This window comes from Cydia amplana, chromosome 9, assembly GCF_948474715.1.
Source record: "Cydia amplana chromosome 9, ilCydAmpl1.1, whole genome shotgun sequence".
In the NCBI taxonomy this organism is placed as follows: domain Eukaryota; kingdom Metazoa; phylum Arthropoda; class Insecta; order Lepidoptera; family Tortricidae; genus Cydia; species Cydia amplana.
In genome coordinates this window covers 3363821-3382490 of record NC_086077.1, presented here as the reverse complement: position 1 = coordinate 3382490, position 18670 = coordinate 3363821, and the positions used below count along the sequence as shown (strand labels likewise).

The following is an 18670-nucleotide window of genomic DNA, read 5'->3' as shown; positions in this document are numbered from 1 at the left end:
ATTGTGATTACGACTTGCGAGTCCCTTGTTTTGATGTTTTATTTTTAGAAATTGTTGTACAAAACTTTAAGTTTGGTTAGTACCTGCTTTTTTATTTCGCCATCGAGCTTTTTAACATGTTTTAAACAATATGAACAGCACTACACTAAACTCGTTTGGTATATTAAACAAAAAATCGCCGAGTACTTCAGTTACGTATTTAACACAAAACTACACAGAAAATGAGAACAACAACTACTTTACTGCAAAACTTGCATATAACTAATCAAATCAAATTTAGAACATGTTTGTACTTTTAAGATCGATTTTGAAAATCGAATTTCGAAGTTGTTTCATTTTGTTTTGTTCATGTTTTGTTTGTTTGACTAGTTGTCAAAAAAGTTGCCAGTGTGTTAAAATGACAGAGATATTTGCACACGGGGCATGCAACATAGCAACAGTGAGGACTGTCTCTCTCTCTACATTTTTTTGCGATTTAAAAGTATCTGTCCAACAGAGTGAGATGGAGCTATAGTTAGATTAAGACAACGGATCGCGTAGTTGCTAAATGCTTTATTCTTTATTCTTTATTTCATTGTAGCCATGTTCATAATACAGTAAGGTGTTACAAGTATAAAGCGGTAGGTACATGACACCCTGTAAGGGCACACAATATGATTATCCTTAAACTAAAAACATATATGTACATTAACTTAACTTATTTTATTTTAGGTATATTGCGCATGTATCCCGTACCATAACAGTGCGAGTTAAATTTATTTATTTATTATTATTATATTAAGTCAATAACAGCATAGGAATTATAATAAGTTTATAATTTCGCAATACAAATTATAGGCTTAAATAAAATAAAAATTATATGAGGATTGTTTACATTTACAATATTATTCCTTTATTTATCTTTCCTCTTACGTTAGGTTATTTATAATATGAATATAAAAGTAAAATATAAAAACACTTACAACTTACAAAACAATAAAAAATACATATAAACACATTATAAAAAACCTAACCTAGAATGCCGCCGGCAGCGGGGCAGGGCCCAAGCTACCGGTGGTCAGGGCCGCAGAGAGAGGAACCGGCGGACTATCCGCGCCGTGTCCAAGATCACCGCCTTCTGCATCTGGCCCTTGATCCAACCACCTAGCGAGAGTCTCTCAAGATGTTGGTCGAGACTCTTCGCTATTAGACCGTTCGCTGAAACAACTATCGGGACAATGATCGTCGAATCAACATCCCACATGGCGGTTATCTCGTGAGCCAAGTCTAGGTACTTACTGGACTTGTCCTTCTCGGCTTTCACGAGATTCTCATCATGGGGGATGGTAATGTCAACGAGCACGGCCCGGCGTTGCGCTCGATCTATTATCACAATATCAGGCTTATTGGCTACAATAGTCCTGTCAGTGATAATAGATCGATCCCAATAGAGCGTGGCACGACCATTCTCAAGAACTGGCACAGGTGAATACTTGTAGTACGGTACTTCGCGGTCCACAAGACCGTATAGAAGAGCAAGCTGTTGGTGAATAATCCTGGCTACGAGATTATGTCTGTGCAAGTACTCGCCGTTAGCAAGATGAGAACAACCGGAAATGATATGCCTGAGTGACTCTCCGGGACGGCGGCATGCCCGACAAATGTCGACCGTACCGTCCTTCAGGATATATTTCCGATAGTTGTTCGTCATAGTTTTTTCGTAGACTTTCGATAGCGCAGGAAGCAAGGAAATGGGTCTGTATTGATTTACATCGTGTTTGTTGCCACCTGGTTTTAGAATGGGGCGTATCACCGATATTTTAAGGGCGTCCGGAAAAGTGCCTTCATTATACGACTGGTTTATCATCCATGACAAAGGCGTACTTAGTTCCGATGCACATAGTCTGAGTAGTGCCGGGGGAATTTCATCCGTACCGTAACTTTTTTTATTTTTTTTATTTCTCAGTATGTTATATATTTCGCGATCGGAGGTATGTCGAATAAATATGGAGTTTAGTACGGGGGTAGAACGCGAGCGCTCTGTCGCACACATCGCCGCCGTCGGCGCGGGCGCTATCGGTCGCGGTGATGACTCACCCACCGTTGCGAAGTGCTTGTTGAATGTATCTGCCGTTTGTTGGCGCGATTCTAAAATATTATTCCCGACTTTTAAACTTATATTTTGGTTTGATTCTTTTGTGTTTCTTTTAGTTACAGTTTTTACAATATTCCACATTGACTTTATTTTATTATTAGATTTTTTTATGTAATTAGCATATGATATTTTCTTCGATTTATATATACATTTTTTTAGGATTTTTTCGTATGTTTTATAATGTTTAGTAATAATGTCATTTTTAAAATAATTTACAATTATTTTAAGCAATCTTTTATTTTTACATGATCTTTTTAAGCCTTTTGTCAACCAAGTGTATTTATTTTTGTTTCCTAGATGTATTAGCTTAGTTTTCTTTTTAGGTATATGGTATATGTATATTTAGAAGTTGTTTCAAACGGTCCGTAAACAAGTTAAAGTTTGTGTTCGTATCGTTTCAGATATTATTTGGGCCCAGTGGATGTTTTTAAGAGATTCTTTAAATTTTAACATGTTTGCCTCGCTGAAAATCCTTGTTTCGGAAAACCAATGACCTTGCTTATTTTCTAGCTGCGTTTTCTTGGTGACAATTTCATACAGTAAACCCTTATGGTCCGATATGCCGTGGTCTTTTACATTGCTTTTATAATTTGTCATGTTTGTAAATAATAGATCTAGCTTCTACAGACGATGCAACAAATGGCATAAGATTCATTTATATAAACGTTATTGCATATAAGAAGGTACCAATGGCGGACTAAATGCCTCATGGCATTATTTACCAATCAACCATAGGGCCAAACAGGAAAATAACGATTTAGATAGGTAGAATTGCCGGCTATTTAAGCAGGAGCAATGAATTTAATCGATCTACCAAATGCCGTAATGTATTGCAAATCGCAATTATCCGTAACTTTTGGAAAGGTCTTGAGCAAACGTGACCGGTAAGTATGATTTGGAAATTTCGTTTTATATGGTTTTAAATTTTCAATTCATAGCAATAATATACCTACTTGTCGATACTTATGCAACAACATAATTATTATTTGTAAACACTGGCAAGCTAGCTATGGTGGTGGCCTAGTAATACGGTTTTCAATTTTCAATTCATAGCAATATACCTACTTGTCGATACTTAAGAAACAACATAATTATTATTTGTAAACTCTGGCAAGCTAGCTATCTATGGTGGTGGCCTAGTAACTTATACAATATAAATATATACATACCTATTTTACGTGGGTAAGTCCACGTACCTGAACGATGCAGCGAACCGCCACGTTTTTTTCGTATTACTACATGAACCTCTGTAAATTACCTTCTAAATACTTCGTCGTCTCTATCATATTGTTCAGCTCTCCTGCATCCACACAGCTTTGTCAGCAGAAAAAGGCGGCAAATTTGAAAAACGTAAAAGCGCGAAGTATCGATGCCTCATACAAAATTTGAATTTTGTACCTTTTTCTACTGAAAAAGTTGGCTTACAATAATATATGATTATTGTGTGTATTTTTTTATTCTGTATATTTTGAACCTCCTTCCTCCCCAGGGCACATTTTATGACAGCGTTTTACACAAAAATAAAACGCTAATTAAATAACTTACCATATTCGGAACCTAAAGTAATATATTGAGAGTGGCAACACTGTAGTTAGTCGTATTGTCCTTTTCTAGCATATACGTCCATCTCTCTCCCACACCCCCACCACTTCAGGCAGTTGCGTTTGACAATTTTTACAGTTAGAAACAAACGCAAATTACCTCATTGTCTCAAAATTATACATATTTACACCAGGCAGGATTAAAACTTTAGGTTCCGAATATGGTAAGTTATTTAATTAGCGTTTTATTTTTGTGTAAAACGCTGTCATTAAACAACTGTACCGATATTCGGAACCTAAAGTAATATATTGAGACGTGTTTGTTATCGCCTGGTGGTGGGAAGACGCCAAGCCAATGTGATTATACATGTACTTACATATTATGTATATGTAATATTATTATATTAGGAGTGTTTAATTAATTAATTAATTATGTAGTACACCCTTTATTTTAATACATGTGAGGAGAGAGGTATTTAGTAAAGCATACAATTTTATATACCATTATATTATGATACTAACTTTCCATTTTATATACGTATTTAATGTAGGTACTTATACATTTTCAACGAAAATAAGTGAGTCACCACAAGGGTGCTATAGTACTTAATTATATGTATGTGAGACTATGTAAAAGAAGATAAGTCAGTCTACTCTTCAGGGAGCATACAACATCTGTGATATGGAGTGATGTAATTAAAATATGAAAAGATAAAAATCATAAAGTACTCGAGTAGTTTTTATTTATAACTCCCAATTATTGACAAATTTGATAATAATTATCTAGTAAGGTAAGCAGTTGCAGGATATAACAAGGACAAGACCTTTCTTATTTCCAGAATCCCTCAGGATTAAGTAGACGAATATTTTAAATATTCGTTATATCACTATCACTACCCACAAAGTTGATGTCTGACTGTGAGCCAGTGTGAGCTATTTATTTGGTTATAGCTATAAAATGCATTTAATCGTTTGTACGCTTTACTAACGCGAACGCGAGCTAATGGACCTAAACAAACCTTACTTAAAATTGTGAAGGTTACTTTGAGAGCTTAAGCCATATCATAATACTCATGTGGGCACTAGTTACGACGCTTTTTGGTGCTCTTGGCGTTCAAATGGTAAATGTAGAATTGCCACAGAGCTTTATCAATGATATTTGTATAGGTGCAGCTCATTCTGCTTATGTTCATGTTTAGCTATCATCAAGTGACCTTAATTGTACTCATTATTGTCTATATATGCAGTATGAGTAGTTTACCTTATCTGGTGCCTACTAGTAGACATAAACTTGATTGTTTCTGAACGCTAAAGTGGCTTAATTTATGTAAACCATTCATAGACATAGCTTAATTCTGAATATTCAGTCTTCTCTTTCCAGATTAAGAATAAGGTACTTAATTCGAAACCTTAGCTCATCGCATATGTGTTTTTAACCAAAATGAAAATTTGTGTTTATTTTGTGATTTTACATTATTTGCAATAACTGTGCGGAACCATGGGGTCCCCGACCTTTTGCCGGGCACCCGTGGGCCCAAAGCCAACAGCGCAGATGCCGTTTAAGAGGAACCTCTATTTTATCCAATGCTAGGGTCAACACTTTGTCGAATATATTTGATATTTATGTATATTTATCCTCCTTATGACCTAAGAGTAGGTAGTTGTAACTTTTTGATATCAAATATACGCAGAATAGTCAATTATTTTGTATTCTGAAGTGCATATAATATTACTGGATTTGGGCCAGTGTGCTTTTGTATACTATATCTCTGGCCTACTATATAGGCTAGTCTATTAACATCCCGCCTCCTGGAAGGCAGTATACAGACTTCTTAGATATATTCACGGTAGTGCTAAGAGTGTGGACCTGGTTTTCCGACACTTGACTGCATGAGATTATTTTTTCAGGTCTCGAGCAAGAAGGGTGCCTAGATAGGTTGAGGTCCTCAACTTGTGGATTTGGTAGGAGCAAGACACAGACGGGGTGTAAATTAGTTAATCCACCATGTTTCAAGAGATTCATGTGCATTCATGCCTTCAGGTTACACTGTAGAGACAGACTAACACTTTGGCAGAGTTTTGCTAACATATAATAAATGATTGCATTTGTTTGGGTGTACAATTACATGTTCCACACCAAAAACATAATTATTTATATATTTCAATCTATTTTTGAAAGGTTTGCGTTTCAAAATAGCTTCGCCTTTTCGCAAGGCGTGCTCCTGTTCCCCTATTTTATTGTGCAAAGCGAACAGTATCACAATGCTATAATTTTGTATAAATTGAGAACTAGAGGGTCATGCCCTAGACGTGACCGCCCAGAAACTGTGCTAGAACCGTTCGTGCAAACCATTCAGTCACTATTTTTAAAAACCTTTTGTAGTGGGTACATTCCACGGTCTTAAATTTATTAAACGTGTAGTATCAAACTATGACAAGTCATGATAAGTGAAATAAGTGACAACAGTATCTGGTCCGTGCATAGAAGCACTTGCCCTTGAGGTTAGGGCATGGGTAGTTTATTATAAACTTAATCCGTGCATAGGAGCACTTACGATACAGGTGGTTTAAAACTTCCAGGGTCACAATACAGACACAAGGGTGTAAAATACATAATTCATAAACGCCCGTTAGGCCAGTTTTGTATATTTTATTTCAAACATGCTTGTGCAGCACCGCCAGCACATGATAATTTTCCTAATATACCATGGCAGTCAGGGATATAATAATTATGTAAAAAGGTAGGTAACCTTGGTCATGTCGTGTACATAGGTAGGTACTCGTAAACATGTTAACTGAAAGACAAGTGCTCTCCAGCCAAATATAATTTATGCAACTGTGAGCTGCTCTTACATTGGGATCATATGTATTTATTTCTAGTCTGTCATATTGTAGCAGGCCTAGACTTCAAAGGTTTGTAGATGTTTATAGGGCCGTTAAACGGACCCTTTGTACACCTTGAGCAGGCTGTTTGTTTCACACCATGGGTAATATATATTGTAAACATAGCTTATTTCAGAATGGAATCGTAAGCTCTGTCGTGTCGTGAGCTTACCGAGCCTGATTTAATTAGAGTCCACAGATTGTATGGACCTTGGAGGATTGACCACTCCTTATTCTAATTATCAATATTCTGCCTGGGCTTATAGTCGAAATTAGGTGACTAAATCTCTTAGTATTATCTATGCCACCCAAGTTATGAGGCTTAGCGTCTCCAGACCACAATTTTATATTAGGGTGCAAAGATTTTTTCCATCTTTAAAATAAAAATGAGTCGAGATAGGCCTGGAATCTTAGGTTTTTATTTTACCTATTATAATTTTAGAAATGTTATGTAAATGGAAAGCAGTTTTCACTTTTACCACAGTTAATTAGCCCAATTTCGGGTTTAGCCAATAGGGTGTTCGGGACCCTTGAAATAGATTGGTAAACAAAAATGAAAACTCTAATAACGAAGCCTTGCCTATTTCGACTGATTTTTACCCAAAACATTATTTTAAACCATTTTTACATTCTCTAAAAAGAGATATTTACAACTTAATCTTTGTAATATTTTTGTGATTGTGGTCTACTCGCACGCCTGTGTTATGACCATATCATTTATATTTCTGTGAATATGTCTGACGTGCCTTGCGCAGGCTTACATAGGTTATAATATCATCATCAATAACTTGACGTCAGTTTGTGAACGAATCAAAGATTCTTTTGGCACACCTTACGCAGGTGTAAACATGGCAGCCTTGCGCAGGTTTAGATAGGTACATAATATATTGGTTTCATCACAAATAACTTGACGTTAGTTTGTGAACGAATCAAAGATTCTTTTGGCACACCTTACGCAGGTGTAAACATGGCAGCCTTGCGCAGGTTTAGATAGGTACATAATATATTGGTTTCATCACAAATAACTTGACGTTAGTTTGTGAACGAATAAAAGATTCTCTTAGGCGCACCTTAGCAGGTGGAACCATAACAAACGTAAGTTTAAGAATAAGTATCATTCAAATCAAATACCCTGAGTTTATGGGTAATATTCCCTAAGTTGCGGGTTCCTTGCTCGACAAGGTGAAAGGCTTTACGCCGGCTTTAACAGGCACTTTTAGAAAGTGTCATTCACGGTGACGCGCAGATTTGCCAAAACTAAACTTTAACTCTACAGTTAACTAATATAATTTGACAATATGAACCAAACCATGCGTCTTCGTCAATGAATCAATCTAAAGATTCCCGTATCGTTAATGCCCTTCCATGTCACAGGCTTCCGATTTTATTTGAAACGTTTAATTTAAGTGTACTATTTATGTAGGTAGGTAAGTAGGCTTAAGAATTGACCCTCTTGTATGTAGTTACGTATAGAATTAATAATCAAGTTATTCAAATTCAAAATAACACAAGCACATATAGCACCTACATGCAAGAGTTCTTTTCCTTAACCTTTAAAGCTGTAAGTACCTGCTAAGTTATATATTTAAGTAGGTACCTACCTACATAAATCAAAGATCTAGTTGGAGAGATATAAGTTGATAGATACAGAGTGAAATACTTCACGAATTCGCATGTCATTCTTGCGCAGAGCCATGCTAATCTCTCTCTATGTCTAGTCAGATTTAAGTTTATGTACTGCCGAAGTACTCACTTTCCACAAAAATAAATGCAATGTTTGCGATGTAGGTTTGTTCGTTACCTTGTGTCCCTTAGAGCGAAAATATCGTCGACTCCTATTCGGGTACACGTTATTTATCAGCAAGTTTATTACCAAAAAATTAATTTTGAAATATTATATTAACCCGGAACGGGATAAAAAGATAAATTGCTGATAGATACTTGGACAGATAAAAAACCTACACGTCTATAAGCTTCTACCTTAATACGTAGGTTCTACGTAATATTAACTATCCGATCCATTCGTATTCGAAAACACAAATCACTTGAAAGGGTATACCTCCACACATCACCATTTAAGTATTATATAATTTCAACCGTTATTATACACACACAAAGATTTAAACTAACAAGACTCGGAAGAGACTTAATAAAATTAAATTATAATGGTGACACGTGCACGCTTTACCAGCTCGATGTGTTTTCTACCATGTGTTTTAGTATTTTCATTGGCATAGCCACGGTGCGCGCAGGCAGCCTTTGAAAACACTTGCACATCACTATTCCGGATCATTTTTATTTGCTAGATAGTTTAACGGACAACTAAATTTAAATATTTATTTCGAACGGCAAAAGCCGTTAGAAACTGTTTTTCAATATAGTCAGCTAAACTGGGGTACAAATTCAAAAACTCACCAGCAGTTTAGCTTCACGACCTTCCAGATGGAAAAACAGCAAGCCAATGAGGTAATTTGCGTTTGTTTCTAACTGTAAAAATTGTCAAACGCAACTGCCTGAAGTGGTGGGGGTGTGGGAGAGAGATGGACGTATATGCTAGAAAAGGACAATACGACTAACTACAGTGTTGCCACTCTCAATATATTACTTTAGGTTCCGAATATCGGTACAGTTGTTTAATATTTTGTTTAGTGCTCCTCGGGCCTTGCAACATACCGCATGTCATATTCGATACATGCCGATTAAATAAGTTCAACCAAACTAATTAATCGACTTAATGCCGCGATGTATAGAAAAATGCATGCAATTTTCTATAAATAGCGGCATTTAGTTTTCAAATTACAGCGAATAATAGTGTCGCGTACAAGCACCATGTGCAAGAACTTTTAAATAACCACTAAGACTGGCAACTTTTTTTTTAGTTTTGGCGGTTTGACTTTGTTGTTGTTGACGGAAACTTGACTCGAAGAAATAAACTTGATTTGTAGTTTGATTTGCGCTTTGTAATTTAATTTGTTTCGTGTTAATTACGACAATTTAAGTGGTTACTGATTCAGAAAATGTCTGACAAAAAGAACAAGTGGTTTTCAGAAAGACCAGATGAGTAAGACACTTATTTTACTTCATATCTGATTAAATTCAAGGATCGCAAAAACAATTTTTCAACCTTTATTTACGTTTTAGCTAGTCTAACAGCTCGTGACCTTGGTTCTAGTATGTGAATAATTATTTTTCTAACAAGTTTAGGTGAAATCTCGACGATATACCATTTGTATTTGTCTCAAGTGTTGTAGTTAAATTTGCGTGGTATTTATTAGTTCATTGTACTCATTATAAGAAACATCCCTACGAATGCTATTGGTGCAATAACGCATGGTTTCTAAAAATAAAATACCAATTAATACAAAAAAAACTAACTTCAAAATTAATTTAGATGCATTGTAAATATTTACAAGGGCAGGCCCATGAAATGGCCGGTTAATTTTAACACCTGTTGATAACTGCCTGGAAAAAGTACAATATTTAGAGTTAGAGTAATGGGGATATTAAGCATAGGCTGTTTGTTAGCCAGACAGAAGAACACTATTGTAGGCTAAAAAAGTATATATTACAAGCCTCATCCTGTTTGTTGGCATATTGTATTGTAAATATCAATTTTATTCTCTCTGTGTTAAGGTAGAAAATCAAATATATAAAAACCATTGATCTAGGTATCATAAAATTCATAAACTAAGAGTGATTTCTCCGTTATGTATATAATTAAACATGACATAGTTTCAAAATAAATAAGGGTTGCTTCTTAAATTTTTTAATTTACAATTCCTTTATAGGTCTGATGACTCCGAGCCTGTAGCTAAAAGAACACGATCCGCAAGTCGGAAGCAAAGAGAATCTTTAAAAGTAAGTTATTTAATTTACTTTCAAACTAAGCAGTAATTTTTATGGCTTACGGTGACATAAATAAAATAATAATAAAAAAGCCGTTGATTCTATGTGCCACATATTTTGAATAATATTTTATTTATAAATATTTGTTTAAATTAGTTCAGGTTTATGAAGTAATATTATTTTGTGAATTCAATTTCCACTTCTCTCTGTCTTCAACTATTTGGGTCCAGTTTAGTTTTTATTTCTTCGTCCCATTGTACACATTCTACCACTTTTGGAGGTGCGGCCCTTCTATGATGTCCACCAATAACCAGTACATTAAAGTCCCTTGGATTTTTAAGAAATGTTGCTTGACTTGTTACAGCCAGTGCAAGTTGTGTCTACCAAGCCCACAATTCTGGATGTGCTCAATGAAGACTGCTGGCGGCTGGTGCTTGACCATGTGAGCCTCCGAGATGTGCTGCGCTCCGAGCGAGTCAGTAAACAGTGGCAGAATGTGGTGTATCGCTATTTAAGAGGTGAGTTAGCCATTTATTTATTTATTTATATAAACATTATTGCACAATAAGAAAAAATTACAAATGGCGGACTTTATGCCAAAAGGCATTCTCTACCAGTCAACCATTGGGTCAAACAGAGACATAAATGTTGGTGTAGGTAGGAGAGATTGATACATTTAGTAGATCTTTTTTCACATTGGTACTTAATTTGAGCACAAATTTAGTTTTTGTTTTAAATTGAGCTGGAATATAGAAATGTGTAAATACTGACAAAAAATATCCCTATTAACATTATAAATTTTAATATCAGGGGGGAGGGGGAGTAGTTCATATGGCCGATGGTCAAGGGGAGGAGGAGGGGCATACATTGAGGTAAAATTGGTAAAAATTTTGTTCTCTAGGGGGGCAATTTTGTTCTCTACCCCCTTGGCGACACCCGTGATCATCTTCCTGTGACTTCTCAAGAAAGTTGAAATCTCAATGCTTTATTTTTTCAACTGAATTAACTTTCTAATCAAAATTTTCCTTTCAGGAGCTCGTCTGTACATCCGAATGTGTTCATATGACAATTATAAAACAGCAACTCCGACGGCAGAATTCCGGAGTGCAGAATTCTGGACGCTTATGGTAGTTTGACCAAGAGAGTGATTAAGAAATATGGGCCAGCCATCGTGTCAGCTGACTGTCGAGATGTGTCTGATCTGCGGGCCCTTGGGAAACATTCACCTGACTTAGAAGAGCTAAGGGTATGTTTTTTTTTAATATGCTTGGAAATTAATTTTGTAGATTGAGCTGAACTGCTAATGATGCCACAATGTTTAGAAATAAAGGGGAAATTAAAAAAAAAACGCTGATTTGGCGTAGCCTGTGATCAGCCTGCATTTCCACCAGAGATGTGCGAGATTACAGCATTAATGTTTCAGATAACACAATAAAAAAAAAAAATGAGCATTTTTTCACATTTGTACAAAACATTTCATATCTCCGAAACTAGAAACCTTCATAAGGTACCTTTTCCCGTGGAACGTCACATATTTCTGTATGTTTTGTACGTACAAAACTGCTAGCCTCCTTATTCCCAGCTATACAAACGAAACATCCAAAATTTGCCACTGAAATTTGAACCTACGTTGTAGGAAATAGAGTTGATTTTGCGTTGTTTGAAAATTGAGAACGAAGCAAAGCAAAAGCGACAATGTCCCAATTGAACATGGTTTAAATTACATCGAACTGAATAGGTACCATAGGTAGGACCTTGGGCCTTAGGAGGCTAAAGTTGCGTAAATAAGTGTTTCTTTTGGTTCATGAGAAACACATATATCTCTCGCTACGCATCCTCGCTCATCACTGGTTGAAACCAGGGATGTTGCGGATGCCGATTTTTTGACATCCGCGGATGCGGATGCGGATATTTAAAGGCTCACATCCGCGTATGCAGATGCGGATGTCAAGATTAGGTTAGGTACAGGTACATAAAAACGTCAAACCTTACATTTTAGTAGTTTTTATAAAAGAAAATAACGATAAAGTCCAAATAAAACTAAGTCATCACTTTTTGTCGCTGTCCGTCATAGGCTAAAGTGGTCGATCAACGAATCACAAAAACGTAACAAGATTCCTATTGTCCTGATCGTTTGTTCCTATTGTCGCGGTGCTGGGTTCGAACCCCAGTAAGGCCATTTATTGTGTGATGAGCACAGATATTTTATTCCTGAGTCTTGGGTGTTTTCTATGTATTTATGTATTTGTATATTATATATATCGTTGGCTGAGTACCCACAACACAAGCCTTCTTGAGCTTACTGTGGGACTTAGTCAATCTGTGTAAGAATGTCCTATAATATTTATTTATTTATTTATTGTCTTATGACGAAATTACCTAGCACTTACGCCGCCGCTAAGACGTTAGACGCTAACCTGTTATCCGCATCCGCATTAAGCTCCGCATCGATTTTATGTGGATGTTGAAAATAATGCGGAAGTTCCGCAATTGCGGATGCGGATATTCGCAACATCCCTGGTTGAAACGCAGCGTTAGGTTTGTCGGTTTTCTTACTCAGTTCAGTGCTATTATATGTTTCAGCTGAAAGACGATCAGTACCATAATTTAAAACATAAAGCGGTACACTTCAATAATCTACGTCGGCTTTATTTAGAGAATGTTACACGCGTGAGTACCTACTGTTATTTTGTTTCTTATGTAGCACTCTAATACTCGCTAATCCGTCTCGCTAATCCGACGGTCTCGTCGCGGGAATAGATGGTGTATTTCAAAAGCTGGTTTTTCGCCCGTCCGGATTAGCGAAGGTTCTACAGTTCTCCGATACCCGTTGGACAAGCTGACAGACTTGGATAGGATTTCAAAAATACCTCAGCTGTTTCCCTTAAAGCTCTGAACGTAGCTACCAAACACCATGTATAGTTCGTTTTTTTAGCATTAGAAAGAAGGTGAGCGATCTTTACAGTATGTCTTTTTATTAAAAATCACCATTGAAAAATAAGTCACAAAAATTTGTTAGAATTATAATTTATAAATCATATACGATCTTTTATATTCTTTTCCTTTATAAGTAATATAAACAATTTTTTTAAGAGGTTTTCAATATTATAATAAAACGACATGTTCTTTCTTTTTTTTTTCTCTTTTTATCTGCAATCGACTGTTTTAGCCATAATCAGATGTCATGTCTTTTTTGAGGGTTTTGAGAGGTATTCCATTAAATACTCTCTCTTGACTTTGATAGTATTTATCTTCTAGTGCCACTTAGTGCCTCTGGTCTAGTCGCAGTATTTGCCACCTTTTCAGCCTACTCGGATTGTCATTGGTGTTTACCAAGTCCCTTGCAAGTTCGTTTTTTTTTTTTGCTCTTGTTCTTTCTAATGCTAAAAAAATTAAAAAATTTAAAAACCCGGGGGATTATAAGAGCTGATGATCTTCAAACGGCTGAACAGATTTTCATGAAACAGGGCTAAGAACACTCGGGATAAAATTATCATTGACACAAAAAACTAAACTAAACGAAAATCGGTTCATCCGTTTGGGAGCTATGATACCACAGACAAATACACAGATAGACACGTTAAACTTATAACACCCCTCTCTTTGCGTCGGGGGTTAAAAAGCGAACTATAAGTTTCTTAACTTATAGTTCGCTTTTTTCCTTTCCTTTCTCAAAAGTATTTTAATTTCAGTTCAAAGACGCCCACATCAGCAAACTGCTTGGGTCTCCAGTGCTGGAAGAACTGAAAATATTTGCGAACCAGATGATGACTGGAACATGTTTAAGTGACCTGAAGTCAAATCTGAAGACACTGGACCTTACTGGATGTAGACGATTGGATATCACTCGTGCACTATCAGGTATAAAATAATGGGTATCCCTTCGTTTCTCATAAAGTTTAAAGTCATAATGTATTATTGTCATATTATAATTAGTCCTAAAACTGAAACCGTTAACTTTGAGGGATTTTCGTAAGGTTATCCTATAGGTATGTATGTACCTACCTAGGTAAGGTTAGGTTTGTTTTATGGCAATCCTGAAAAGTGACTCGTTTCTGAACCAAATAAATTATGACGAAACGAAAATGCGGGCAAAATAAACTTTGCGGATTGGCAAAACAATATTGTTTTAATTAGGTAAGTACCTATCTATAACGTACCTATCATATAAAAGGTCAATACAAGTGTGGCATACGGGTACACTTGTTTGCTACCGTCGTGGTATATTAAAAATAACACAGTCATCTTTTATTTGTTTCAGCCTCGCACCATTTCAGTGAACTGACGAGACTGGAACTAAACACGAACTCCAAGCATGTCCTGCAGAATGTTTACAAGGTACCTAAATTTAAAAGTGGAAAAATTACTGTCTTGGGTGAGACTTGAACTCACGGCCTCTGGATCGATACTCTAGCGCTCTGCCATCTGAGCCACCAAGACCTCATCCATAGCCAGTAAATCTCCAGCCATCGATCCAGAGGCCGTGAGTTCAAGTCTCACCCAATACAGTAATGATTCCACTTTTAAAGAACCATGTGCAACTTTGTATGGAGCCTGGTCCAAAAACCAACAGAAATGAGAGTTAAGTCATTAGATGGTATTTCAATGTACTTCATTTCGTTCTATGTGCACCAAGCAGAATTGCATTGCAGAACTGAGATATTGGCATTTTAGTCAAAATGTGGTCACCCTTATTACCTAGGCAATAGACTCTAAATAAGTAAATTAATTGCAGCTGGGTAGATGTTCGCGCACCGCCGGGCGAGCGCGGCGAATGGTTGGTGGACTCTTATTTCCTAGGTAACAAGGGTGACAACATTTTGATTAAAATACTAATATTTCAGTTCTGCAATGGAATTCCGCTTGGTGCCCATAGAACGAAATGTAGTTCATAAAAATACCTATCTGATGACCTAATTCTCAACTCTGTTGGTTTTTGAACCATTTTGACGCATAGTACGTCTCTGGCGTTTCTGCTTGATATAAATTAAAATGTGTGTACAAGGTTTTGGAGTACACGCCGAAGTTGGAGCATTTGGGCTTGGAATGGTACGGGAGCATGGAGGTGGGGGGCATGGTGGAGGCTCTATGCGACTTGAGCAGGTTGGTCTGTGTATGAAGATTTTTTTTGGTATTTGTATGGAAAAAAATCAAAATGGTAGAGCGCTGAGATTTGACATGCAGACACTCAGGGGAACCAGAAATTTAATAATGCCGTCATTTTAGAATACTACCTATACTTATTCTCTGCTCTAATGAGGGCTACCGCATTTAACCCTTTGAGCCTCGTTGGCATGTATACAAGATAACGACAGAACGGTACACTGGCGCCGCTGTCTTGTATACAAGACACAAATTCAACCGCTCGGTAAATGTGAAAAAAATATCAATTGTAATTTTTTTACACTCTTTTTAATGTTTTAGGTCTTTGTTTAAAAAAATGCATCTAAAGCAGCTATATATGTAAATCCATTCTTTTATAATAAGACTATCAAAGAATTAGCTCCAGTTTTCAACGTTTTTCATGTTCCTCGTCGCCGTTGTCTAGTATACAAGACAGCTAGGGATGGGAATGTCAAGTCGATATGAGAATATTCAAAATAAATATCAAATCGCAAATCTCGTTTTATTTAAGCATTTGAACACTTGTTAAATGCCAATTGGTGGTAACTAGTAACTAGATTACGTAAAACGAGAGAGAGACAGGCATAACTATAGCTGAAGTTCAGGGAGCTTCTTCAGCTGTAGATAGTAGAGTCAGACAAGTAAATCTGTCCTTGTGGTCTATTTGCAGAACAAATGATTCATTTTGACATGATAGTGTAGTGGGGAGTGATACCCCTGCAGTAAGTCATTTTAAATTAAAGATGATTACAATTTTCACATGCATATTTTTAGTCACGCACACGTGTTCAAGTGTATAAAAATACCACACTGTTTTAAATCACACGTAGGAACAAAGGACGCGCCGCGCGCCGAGCGTTTATTATGTGACGGTTTATAACCCTTAAAATTTTCTTTGTTCACTCGAACCAAACCGAAAAAGGACAGCTGATTATTTTTTGATAAGAAGTTAGGATGGAAAGTAAAAAAACTCCTAATTGTTCGTTGATAAGGATTTAGGATATAAAGTAAAGCTACGTATGCTACTATTAAATTGTTTTTCAAACTATTACATTAATAAATGACTGAATAAATATTATTGTTCTTCACTCATTGACAATTCAACCCACGTGTAATTTTCCCCAATGCAGTTCCGGTACATTTATATTATCGACACACTATGCGCGGCTCTAACGTTACGCTTATAAAGTTTACGTACCGACGAGCGCTTACGCCGTTGACCTAGAGACTATTATTACTTAATCCGCGCGGAAACAGTCCTTGTCGGTCTGCACTGCGGCCAGTCCATGCGCGCCGTTGTCATGTATAAAAGACTTGTCGTACAGCCTAGTGCAGTGATATTACGTCATGAATCGATATTGTTTAGTGGTTGTTTTTAATGATAAAGACCTTTATTTTTAATATTGTCGTGTGTAAAAAATATGTAAATTTTTGGCATTTTCGAAATAAATTAAAGTTGGGTAAGAACAAAGCCAAATTGAGAAGATTTTTACCATAAATTGCAAATATCGATATCACTATTTGCAATCCCTAAACTTTTTATTAGTTGTTTACTTAAAATTTACTCTGGCGTGTGAGTGAGCGTCTTTGCGGACTAGGTCCGGCGGCCAAAAGGTTAATTTCGCCTCTAGGGGCGCTATTGGTGTAGTTTCAAAATGTCAAATGCAAGAAGTTTTGGGGGTTTCTAGCTTTTTTATCGCGAATTTTCACTCGTTATTCACAATTGTGGTAAATATTTGTCCATCTTTGATTAATCATGGTAAACAATGTTAGTGGTATATAAAACGTGTCAACTAAAATATATGCAAAATTAAACAGGTTGAGAAAACGGCAAGTTTAGACGTTAAAATACCTTCGTGTACCTATATTAAAACGTATTGATTTTATAAAAATAACCATAGAAAAAATATGAGATCGGTTTTTCTGGACCTACGTCTACATTGGCGCCAACTGGTGAGCACAAAAACGGTAGACCTCATTGAACTAGCTGTCAGCATCCAAATTAACTGATCATTGGTAGACCTTACGTCGTCGATTTATACGAATGCCCAGTGGGTGTGAAATTTCCAGGTTGAAGCATTTGTGCTTGCGCAGCAACCAGAGTGTGCGAGACGAGTGGCTAGAAGCCGTTGGTCGGAGCTGTCCAGAGATTAGAACCGTTGACGTTGGTGGATGTTCAGGTATGTTTCTTTCTTTATTCAAGAGAGATTCAAAACTTGTTAAAATCGATAAAAACCTCGGGTAGCCCCTTAAGTGTAAGGCCTGAGTGGACGCTCGAGTTGGGCGTGCAGCGGGGCGGGGCGTGCGGCGTGCATAAACAAATGCAAACGTATAGGAGCGGCCTTAGTGCACGCTGCTCAAATCACTTGTGAGCCCGACGCCACGCTGCACGCCCCGCCGAACGCTCCGCTTTGAGCGTCCACACAGGTCTTAGTCTAAGGCCGCTCCTATACGTCTGCATTTGTTTAACATGCACGCTGCACGCCCCGCCCCGCTGCACGCCCAACTCGAGCGTCCACTCAGGCCTTACACTTATACTAACACATTCAGTGCCGAAAACCCGACTATCGGGTATTTTATGATTTCGTTCCCAGGCCGGACGACCCGATAGTCGGGATCGTGGTACTACAGCTTTATATGACGAAATTTTTGTGGCCTGGCGCCCGTCTTGTTTGGCTGGGTGGCAATTAATGTGTTAATAAATATTTGCTACTGCTTAGCTTGGTTTTTAAGAGCAGATCTCAAGACCTGCATCGAGGGAACTACTGATGAATTGATGATGATTGCAAGTTACTATCGTTGACATGGCTGCGTATTTTTCTAAGTACATAGTTCCCTTGGCGACCTTCCGTCTTGAGTGTTTCTCTTTTTAGGGTTCCGTAGTCCGTACCCAAAGGGTAAAATCGGGACCCTATTACTAAGACTTCGCTGTCCGTTCGTCTGTATGTCAGTCTATCTTTCTGTCACCAGGCTGTATCTCATGATTCTCATGAACCGTGATAGCTAGGTCAACTGCCTAGCTATCACGGTTTTCACAGACGATGTATTTCTGTTGCCGCTATAACAACAATTATGCTAAAAACAGAATAAAATAAAAATTTAAATGGGGCTCCCATACATCCAACGTGCTTTTTTTTAGCAT

General features: G+C 37.0%; 1 protein-coding gene and 1 non-coding gene across 2 annotated transcripts in view; one reads left to right on the top strand and one right to left on the bottom strand.

The window, feature by feature from the left end:
* LOC134650926 (uncharacterized) overlaps positions 1 to 18670 on the top strand; it is a 435267-nt gene that overhangs the window by 361208 nt on the left and 55389 nt on the right. The gene's annotated exons all lie outside the window — the stretch shown is intronic.
* On the bottom strand, positions 8204 to 8307 carry LOC134651271 (U6 spliceosomal RNA). Its single transcript, XR_010097091.1, has one exon. It is a non-coding gene; the product is annotated as a U6 spliceosomal RNA (small nuclear RNA).